Source organism: Lactuca sativa, chromosome 5 (genome assembly GCF_002870075.4).
Source record: "Lactuca sativa cultivar Salinas chromosome 5, Lsat_Salinas_v11, whole genome shotgun sequence".
NCBI lineage: Eukaryota > Viridiplantae > Streptophyta > Magnoliopsida > Asterales > Asteraceae > Lactuca > Lactuca sativa.
In genome coordinates, this window is record NC_056627.2 from 314094325 (window position 1) to 314105708 (window position 11384).

At 34.3% G+C, this 11384-nt stretch overlaps 1 pseudogene; it reads right to left on the bottom strand.

Moving 5' to 3' along the window:
• Positions 1-1035: 1035 nt before the first annotated feature.
• LOC111887974 (probable serine/threonine protein kinase IREH1) lies at positions 1036-8138 on the bottom strand (annotated as a pseudogene).
• Between the last annotated feature and the right edge of the window lie 3246 nt (positions 8139-11384).

Sequence of the window (11384 nt, forward strand, 5' to 3'; positions counted from 1 at the left end):
TTTCCACCATGAAAACGAAAAAGAAATTTAAGTTTTAAATGAATTGAAACTCCTAGATCTTTTGAGATTCATTGAACTTTTCAATGGTTTGTTTAATCTCGATTATGCCCTACTATTTGCGACTGGGATGTCGAGGATCACAAACAAGGTGTGAATAACCATGCGAAAGTACATGGTGCACTCAATGCTACTATCACCTAATCAATGTGTCGATTAGCCACACATGCTCCATTGATCTATGATAAACATCGAGTCACCCTTCGCTACCAATGCCAAACCCAAATTAGTGTGTCGGTTAACCACACACGCTCCACTAACGTCTCGACAAGGGTACAAAGTGTCATTCCATGGATTAGCATACAATTTCACATTTTGCCTAAAGTAACTATGATTTGGGAATTTTAAAAAATATTTAGTTACTTTGTATGTCATTATACTTATAATGGAAGGTTTCTGTCCTATCCTACACGTTTGGCTAACGATCCTCCACTAGTCAAGAGTGCGGTGGGTAAGAGTGGATACCCATTCAATTGCCATTTTATAGGCAATTTCCTTAAACACCCCTTTTACGACGCTCATTGCGCGTCGTAAAAGGCTCAGACGACGCGCAAATGCGCATCAAGGAAGGCCCTTTCATAAAGAGAGACGACGCGCTTTTGCGCGTCGTCTATAGACGACGTGCTTTTACGACACGCATTGCGTATCAAGGAAGGCCATGTCATAAAGGAAGACGACACGCATTCGTGTGTCGTAACCTTACGACACGCGTGTTAATGACACGCAATGCGTATCAAGAAAGCCCTTGTCAAGAAAGGCCATGTCATAAATGAATATGACACCCATTTTTGCGTATCATAATTTTAAATGTTTAAAAAAAATATTATTTATAGATTTACTAATTTTCAAATTAAATAATACATTAAAAATCTCATAATACAAAATAAAATACCATAATGAACAAAGATAATTCATTTCACTAATATGTCAAATACAAATAATTATTCCAAAAGTGAGTAAATGTTATAAAAAATGAACTCATTTATATACAATTGCATCATCACGACTAATCGGTTTTATAATCTCAAAGTCATCAATGGAAGTGCGGTCCTTATTTCCGGAATGTATAGGGCTGATTCTCAAGCTCCGTACCACATCATCCTCCAATGGAGCATCTTCATCGATAACCGTGCTTGCGATGTCAACTTTTTCATCATCAACCATCTCACAAATCTGCAAATACTTCTCCCTGCTTGTAACAACTAATAATTAACATTTATGGTTTATGATTTAACAAACACACACCTCATAAAAAACATGTTTATTATAAAAATGTTATCACCGAATAAGCTTCTCTATGCGTGCTCCAAATGTCTCAACGGTCAGGGCATCAAACTTTCTCCGGTCGATCATGACTCTTAAGTCATCAAAACACGTCAGCAGATACGACAAAGATCGGTCATCATCCAATGGCGTATTGCCAGCACATCGAGCAATATCACCAAGCTCATTCATCTACAAATATTTCAATATCAATACCTATATCTCATAACAAATAAGAACCTATTACCTACCTGTGGAAGGTCATCATGTTCAGAATAGGCACCCTTCCCTGCCAATAACAATTCTATCTGGCTGGTTTTTGGTGTCATCAATGGCGACCTAGGAGTCATGCTGCCAGCAGATGATGTGGTCATTCCTTGGTCAGATTTAGGACCAAAGCGGGTCCTACATGACATGGAGGGGTGAGCTTTAAGATCATCCATCGATACAGAATTATCGCCTTGATCAGGAAAACAACCAAGCATGTCTTCTGAACCTCTACGTGACCAATCACTAAGCTTAGGGGACATGAAATCACAGACTTCGGTAACACTTGAACTTGCTTTAGCAGCATCTGGACTTCTATTATCCTTTTGTGAAATCAACTCCATTAACTTCTCTAGGGTTTCAGCAACCCTTACAAGCCTTTCATCTACACTTATACCTGTCTGATCGCAGCAATCAGCAATCGCACAAATTCTAGAATGTTCTTCCACGTGTAAAGTCAGAACCTCCTCTTCACAAATCCGAAAAATGATGGAAGTTTCATCGGAGATATTCGGTTGATCCCCCACCCCCATGAAACTCGATGCTGATGCTTAAAAGAAGTACTTGATTATGACTGTGATTGTGATTGTGCATGTGAATCTTTAACAGGCAATGGCTTCATAGTAGTAGTAATCGGATCCACATCTTTTTCACTGGCTACCCTCTCAATAATAGCATCCAACTTTATATTAGTTTGTTCCTTCACCACAACTTCTTCTTGGGGGCTTTTCGGTCCAGGTCCAGGAGATGGGAATTTCTTCCAAGAAGCCATTCGGTCTCTACCCGAGTCCAAGTTTTTAGGTATTTCTACAGTAGGCAGAGATGCAACATTTGCAGGATGTTGTAGTATGGGTTTTTCTTTCTTAGGTTCCAGCATCCCATGTTGTTCCTGACTGAAAGATTTTCTTGATGATGATGATGATGGTGGTTTTGAGGGTCTTGGAGGAATACGTTTATCTGCTGAATGAAGGGATGGACGGAGTTGAAGAACCAGTTCATCTTCATCCAATCCACTTTCTTTATGGAACTGCAGGAGCCTTGTACCTCTTGTGAGTATGAACATCATTCGGGTGTGAAGTTGTTTCAAGATACCCATGGGGAGCTCTTGGCGCCTGTCGTCCAGTTCCTGAACAATCCCCTCACACTGCAACCAAAACTCTCCAAGAGATGTCATGGCACACCTCTGAGCCAACATCAGTAAGTCCTATAGAGTTTCCTACCATTACGGTTGACTCTCTACATTCTTTTCTAGAATGCCAAGTAAATCCCCAGCAAATATATGAAGATTAGCATCCACTTCTTCCTTTGCTTTGTCAAACTTACCCTGTATCATTAACAAAACCTCCTGCTCCCGCTCACATAAATTAAATTTATATCAATCAACTATTTATTTAATACAAATATACAATAAAGGATACATAAATAAATGCCTGCCTACCTCTACGTTATTTAAACCTCGAGATCTTCAGTTTGTGACTATCAACAGGCTTCTGAGAGCATTCCCATTGATGAGAGAGTCTTCTACTCTAGTAATCATGCCCGTAAACCTAATAAATATGAAGAATAATCACCTAAAACGTTGTGAAAACTTCAATTAAACATTGTGGTATGCCATTATGTCAACAGTAAAGGATTTAATTCTGCTGTTTGATTTGTAGACTAAATCGATAACATTTGACATATCAGAGGGAGTGAGGTTCTAAAGTACAAGTAGGGATAAAAATGTAGTATTTGTATGAGAAAAGGAGATTTTATCTATTTTAGGTGGAATATGAGCTAAGTGTAGCAAATCACATTATTATATACTTTCTTATACTATTCAAGAAAACTAAAAACCATTAAGTAATTGAAATCACAGTAATAAGTCATCATTAAGATTGCTTCACTTACATTTTCAAGGGTACCAAATTCATTTGACTTGTATGTCTCACTACAATACGCATTACACAATGCCTGTCCATTAAATGCTTTGTTTTACTTTCTTATACAATGTGATTATATTTATGATATCTTAAAAACCCATACTTACTTCCCAAGTTGATGTCATTTCTGCATCAAAATCTTCCCATCTAGCAGGTGTATTTCTTAGTCAAATCTGCATTCTTCCCCTGTGCCACATAAAAATGATTACATGTAAATGCAATTTCATCAAAACATTGTATTATACACAAGTACAGGCATATATATATATATATATATATATATATATATATATATATATATATATATATATATATATATATATATAGCTCGTTGTTGACAAGCATCAAAAACTCTTCTCTCTCCCTACTCAAACTGTCAAACACTGCACAAATTAACAACAGAAAAGTAAGAAAAACAAAAAAATGCACAAATTAATCAAATTGTTTCTAGTTTATCCTTACAGATTTATAAACTAATACAGCCAAAGCTCACTGACTTTACAGAGATGCTCTTGTTTTTCTGATGCACATGTTCTTGCTTCTTCTTATGCCTCTGAGGATGTTATATTAATCATCTCCTCTTATAATGATGTCATATCTTCCTCATTTCCAATAGGTTCTTCTTCTTGGCTTGCTCATCTTCCTTTTTCTATTCTTCCTCGTGTAATATCAATTACATATTATGATTCTCTTTAGGCCACTTATATTTAAACTATACGCAGTAGACCAACAAATCATTAAAACTATTTGTGCCAAATTCCCTGAAACATAAAAAAAATATAGAAGACAAAGTTGTAAACAACAAATAATAAAATAGAGGAAGTTGTTGCTTTATTGCAGAAAGAAAAACAAAACAGGAAGGGATATACAGTAGTTAGTGACAGAAGAAAATTGGAAAAGAAACCTAACCTCCTCATGATGTGGTAATCATTAGAAACTACTATCCATCTTATTTTTCTTTCCATCAACTGAACTTAGTGCAATGTTTTCTCCATATAAACCTGCCCAAAGAGGAACACCTGTATGATGAAGAACAACCAGAACTTCAAAATCCCAAATAAGAACATAAGTAACAAAGAGAAAATGACAAAAACCAAACAAATATGACTTCTTTCACTGTCAGAAGAACCGAACATTTCATCAAACAGTTGGTGGGTATTATGTTACCCCAATAATTGGTTCCATACAATTTCAATATGTCGATGCATCAAATTCCAAATATAAATGGAAATAAAGAAAGTGTTAAAGACCTCAGATCTCTCATTTCCAGATTGAGTACATAATTAGGTCCCAATAATGTTCGTCGTTTCAACACCGGTGAATCACCACCAAATTACTTTGATAAAAAATGAGTGAGGCTTAAATCGAAACACAGTACTTAAAAATAACAACCTAAATTACCCCCAAATTGGAAAACTAAACAAAAATTAACAAAGAAACAGATGAATTTGACAAGACAAATGCATATGGGTCTTAATTAAAACGCACCTTTCAGTTTTTCTTGGTTGTCTTCTTGTTGAAGAAATGGATAGAAGACTAGAAGATAAGTTTTCTTCGATTTTATATGGATTGAAAGGAGTTGGATAAGAAATAAGTGTGGTTCTTGATAGCGATGTGAAGCAGTTCTTTACAGGATAAAAAGAAACTAAAGTAGTCACAAGATAAGGTATTGTAGGAGAAGCGACCAAAGAGGTTGCCGAAAAGGCGAGGCGAGGTGAGTGACATAGTCGATTTTTGGAGAGGCCAGCGAGCACTGAGAGTATACAAAACATAGTTGTTGTTGTTCAGGTAGAAGAAAGAAAGTGATCGGTCTGGTAGAGCAGTGATGCCTTCTTTCTCGCGTGTTTTAACTTGAGCGACAATGCTTTCATACAACAAAAAACACCGTAATTGGAAACCCTAGCTCCCCATTTGTCCCATAGATCCTTTCTTCCATATTTCATAGTGATAACTCATGGAATTCACAGAACATCATTAGGCCAAACCATGGAAAAGAGAAAAGTAGAAACGAAGGAAGATGAGAACAGGGCGGGGTTTTCTAATTTTTGGGGATTTCGTTTCCCGCTTAGCTATTAAAGGTTGGCGGTGCGAGATCGGAGGTTGGGTGGTGGTGCGATGCTGCTATGAAGACCAACGCCCTAGGGCTTTTTCTTGCTAATCGGAAGATGCGGGGGGGTTTAATTTTTGGGATCCAGTATAGGCGGGTGAAATCCCGCTTAAAACGCGTGTTTCATTAAAAAATTATAAAGCGACACTCTTAAATGACACACAGTTTATGAAAGGTGCCCTCCGCTTTTTCTTTTTTTTCTTTTCTGACACTAATTTTAGGGCACGCACAAATGCAGTGCCCTCTATCCTTCATATTTTGCAAAACTGACATTATTTTTTAGGGCACGCACAAATACGTATCGTCTATCAGCACGTGTCATTGTTTGCGCATCATTAAAGGGCTTTTTTCTAGTAATGTATATATATATATATATATATATATATATATATACATACATATATATATATATATATATATATATATATAATATTAGACTTTTAATGTTACATATATATATATATATATATATATATATATATATATATATATATATATAGCGTGTATTTTACACTTTTCAAAATACTAGAGTTTTAGAGTTTAAATATTACATAATTAAACTATTAATCAAAATTTTAAATTCCAAAACTTGAGGGCAAGTTTTGAAACATTTCAAAACATTAGGTTTTAGAATTTAAATATTTCAAAATTAAACTTTTAATCAAAAATTTAAATTCCAAAACTTGAGGGCAAGTTTTGAAACTTTTCAAAACATTTGGGTTTAACTATTTAAATTTCAAAGAACAAAACTTTTAGGTTCAAATTTAAACTATAAAACTTAAAGGGAGTAATTTGAAACTATTCAAATAAGACAATTATCTAATTTTGACTTAGTCAAATATCTTGTAGGATAATTCATCAAATAACTCAAATAATTAAACATTATCTTATAATGTAACAAATATTTGATTAAATGGTAATTATCTACTATTTTGGTAAGGATATTCACCCAAAATCAATAAAAATCGGATTTTATTAATTAAAAACGTTTATGGTAAGTATCCCAAGCCAAAACAGCAAGAAAATCGCCAAAAAACGCTGCCAGACCCTCGGACTCGCCGAGTTCATCAACTGACTCCCCGAATCAGTCAAGCAGAAGGGCAAAAAACGATTTTTTCAGCCATTACACTATCAAATAAGCATCAATTCACTAACAAACATCCCTAGTCTCTGATACCACTGAAGGGTTTTGAGCAATACATCAATCCTATGGTGTACATGCAAACCCTAATAGCTTTGGATCTAGTTTGTCTAATGAACATGCAATTAAAATCCAAATCCATAAACCCTAGATCTAATAAAGACAAAACTGTAAATTTGGTCCTCGTGGTTTGCAAAAACCTTTGGATGGGGTCCAAAAAGTTTTTGGCTTGCACCGAAGGTCCAAAATCAAAGTTTTTCATTGTTTTTGGTCCAAAAAAACTTGAAAAGTCGATTTTACCCTTTTTAATTTCTTTTTTCTATTTTCTTTATTGTTTTTGGTATTTAAATAATTAAAAAAAAATAAAAAATAAAATAAAAGGCGTTCGATTCCACGTGTACTCTCTTTTCTCTTTCTTTCGTCTTCTCACCGATGAATCCAGCTTAGCTACTTCTTCCCAACATCGACTCTCAAATCCTAAATTCAAATCCCAATTCTTCAAATTATCAATTCTACGATTCTTCAACTCTTCAATCTTCTTCTGAGGGGACTTTGATCGAGCCATGGATTCTTCTTTATCTTCATACTTCGATGAATTGCACATCTTCAACTTCTTTTTCTTCTTCTTCTTTTTCTTTTTATTCTCTCCGCCTTGTTCTGCATTTCCCGACTTGGATAATGAACTACACAGCTTCAATTTCTTCTTCTCTACATCACCATTCTCAATCAGACGCTCCTTTCTCTTCTTTCTGTCACTGGTCATTAATCCCTTACCTTTCTTATCCCCAACCTTCCATACATTCTTTCTCCTGTACAACATCTTCTCGAATTTCCAAGATGGAACACTCGTATCGATAACAGTAACCTCTGTTTGCGAATACGCGGTTAGATCCCAATGGCCTTTCTCCTCCTCCTCAACATGTCCAGTCACCTTCAACTCTCGATTGACATCCTTTGCTGTACGTCGATTGCTCAAAGTCAACGGAAATGGCGACAGCGACGGCGGTGGCGAGGAAACCCTGTCCTTTCCAACAGGCACGTTCTGAACATTCGAATTTGTAGAAACAATACAGATTCTAGGGCACTGTTGCTTCCTACAGCTCTTTTTCCTTTTAATTCTCGATAAATCCTGAAATTCTCCCATCTGAAACAGCTCCGATAGTACATTATTCATCACTTCACGACCTTGGATAGCTCCACTATCATCCCGTTTGTCAAGTTTGGGTCTTTTATCGGGAAGCGAAGGATCCGTCGACGTTTGGGGATCAATTTTGTCAAGGGAATTGGAGAGGAAGTGCTCGAGGTTGATGTTATCGGAGTCTGGAAATCCTCTGGATGAACGAAGGCGGTTTAGCCATTTGGATGACTTGGAGCAGAGCATTGGTTGTGGACGAGGAGAAGATTGAAGAGTTGAAGAATCGTAGAATTGATAATTTGAAGAATTGGGATTTGAATTTAGGGTTTGAGAGTCGATGTTGGGAAGAAGTAGCTAAGCTGGATTCATCGGTGAGAAGACGAAAGAAAGAGAAAAGAGAGTACACGTGGAATCGAACGCCTTTTATTTATTTTTTATTTTTTTTTAATTATTTAAATACCAAAAACAATAAAGAAAATAGAAAAAAGAAAATAAAAGGGCATAATCGTCTTTTTAAGTTTTTTTGGACCAAAAACCCAGAAAAACCTTGATTTTGGACCTTCCATGCAAGTTGGAAACTTTTTGGACCCCATCCAAAGGTTTTTGAAAACCACAAGGACCAAATTTGTAGTTTTGTCTCTAATAGACTATAACTAAAATTAGGGTTTAGATTCTACCTTTGATTGTTATATAGCAATAACAATCAATCCTTGGCTTCAGAAAGCTTACTGCCTCAAGTGTTGCACCTCTAATGGAGTCACAAACACCACTAAACAACTTGGATGAAGAGGGAGGAGAGAGGAGGCACCAAAAACGGCTGGAAACCCTAAAGGAACATTTAGCCACGTTTTTGGGTCTTAAGAGTTCTTTAAATAGGTAGGCAATTAGGGTTATCTAACAATGAAACCCTAATTTGACTGCTTAAGCCCTAAGCAGCCCATGGACCCCTTCTGGAACATGCCTTGGACGATTTCTATTGGGCTTCCCCATAGAATTCGTCCAACCTATTATTCCAAGGTGATCCATAGCCTAATTGGAATTATCTTATAATCACAATTCCAGTCCCCTAAGTTTAATTAATATCTTTTAGCCACAAAATTAATTCTTTATTAATTCTTGACTAATATTAATTAAACCATATGATTTCTCCTTTAATATATTATTCTCATAATATATTAATAAATCATAATTAAACCTTTCTCTCCTTAATTCATCCTACATATTGCTATGGTGAAGGCAACCCAAAAGGACCATGCTCATAATTGGGTCAAGTACATACCAAAATAGTTATGGACTTAGACACTAATCCAACATCTTTCTCATCTAAATATTTACCATTTAATATTTGACTTTATTTAAATACTTCATTTTTTGTGTAGTATAAAATTATATATAGTATATAATTAAAATTGTCCTATGAATTAAAGTAAGAATTTCAACTGGTCTATGTTTTTTGGGTGGATGAAGAGCAAAACAGTAATATCCCCCCTCAATCTCACGCCACCAAGAAATGTTTGTACAAATAGGTGAAAGGAGTTGCTAAGTTGTTAAGGACAAAAAACTTAATGTAGAAGTAAAGTTGGTGTTATACATCTTTGATCTTCCAAACAAGATTGAAATAACATTCACCTTTAACTTAAGTTGTCCACCTATAATACACTGTAAATTGGAACATTATGTTCTTGTAGAACAAATTGATTCAATATAGTAACCAGCCGAAAGAGCAAGTCAAATTAAATGATGTTTCACATCATTTGTTGTAAAATGGAAATTACAGGTCAGCAACGCTAATAAGGTAAGGAATCAAACATTTTTAATAGGAAATGCCATGATATACAACAACAAATACCTTCGCAAATCAACTAGCTTTACTACCATAAACATTGTACCAACATTTGGTCTCTCCCTTAAAAGTATATATGAAAATGATTGAGAATACATTTCAAGATCGTATAAAATTGAACTGTTATGATTAAGCCATAAATGCACTTAAGTGACCAACAAGTTACATTCCAATGGTTATAATTCATGGAGTAGAAGTAACGATTTTCAAAGTGCCAACAAAGAGATGAAAACAATATCCCAATATAAAGCAAGGGTACCATAACACCAACATGTTATGATGGACAATACGAAGCATCGACCCTTGTAACTTGGGCAGGTTGTTAAGATTCCATAGACTAACAGTATAAATGATAGTCTTTAATCGAGGAAAGCCACTACTAACAATTTATAGATAAAATATGAAAAATTGAGAACAACCAGAGTAGATACATACCATAGAGCATGTTGAAGGAAGAACAAACTCATGTTTTGTTAACAATAACATAAAGGGTAAGTTGGAAAATTTTCTAGTGAAACCAAACAAAAAATATATTAAAGTTGGCTAAAAAAATCAGACAAATCGATTTAATTGTGTTTTTTTATCAAAATATTTTCTTATAAGATAAATTGTTCTATTGTTTTTTGCAGTATGAGTTCTGAATTTCATACTACAATCTCTGTTTTTCGCGGTGAACTTGATATGACAATACATGCTTTTTCAGAAAATATAGTTTTTTTATAGATTTTCACAAAAAGCAACATTTTCCGCACTCCAAAATTTCAAAACCAGCACCAACCAGTTTAGCAAAAAATAATAATTATAGCCTACCAAAATTTTTGTAGAAGGTTGCCTATTAAAAAGATGGCTATTTTGGGATTTTTTTAGCTATTTTTTGAAAAATATTTAAGAAATTTTCTTTTAATATACTATAACTTTTGGGGTGAATTTCATATACGTTCTTCATAGACATTAAAGTATAATATTTGTCAAATCTAATTTCAAAATATCTTATTTGTCATTTATAAACTATAAAAATATCAAATTTATTATAACCTTTGTGTTTAATATTTTTTAATATTTTAGATTCATTTAATTTTTTTTTCTCAGTTGACTGTTATATCCTCTTACAATTCTATTATTATCTTATCAAAAACTTATAAGTTTGTTTCACTTCCAACCTCTTAAGGTTTTGACCATAATTATTTTCATTTCATAATCCTTTTATGCTTTGTTAACACAATTTTGATCCATAAATTTTCACTATGATTCTTTTAACTCAATTTATAGTCAATAAAACCTCTTCTCTTAATTCTTCTTTTAGTTTGCATTCGTAAAATTTAACATTAATTTTTTATACTTAATTGTATCATACATGTGATTTGATTTGACTTGTGTTGATATACGATATTGCCAAAGTATTTTTGAGTGTATTTTTGCAATCGATTTTATATGAGGATTAATATGTGTTGATATAATTAAGTTTAGTTTTGATAGGTCGACCTATTAAGTTTAAATTTAAAAGTTTGAATTGAGTTCATCCTTCACCGGTTGAATTTGGATCCAATACTAAGAGACCGGCAATATCTAATGGGAATATAGCACAAAAGTTACTAATGTGCTATTTTTTTTTTCGAAGCGAAAATTCATAAAGTCTGCAAACCACATGT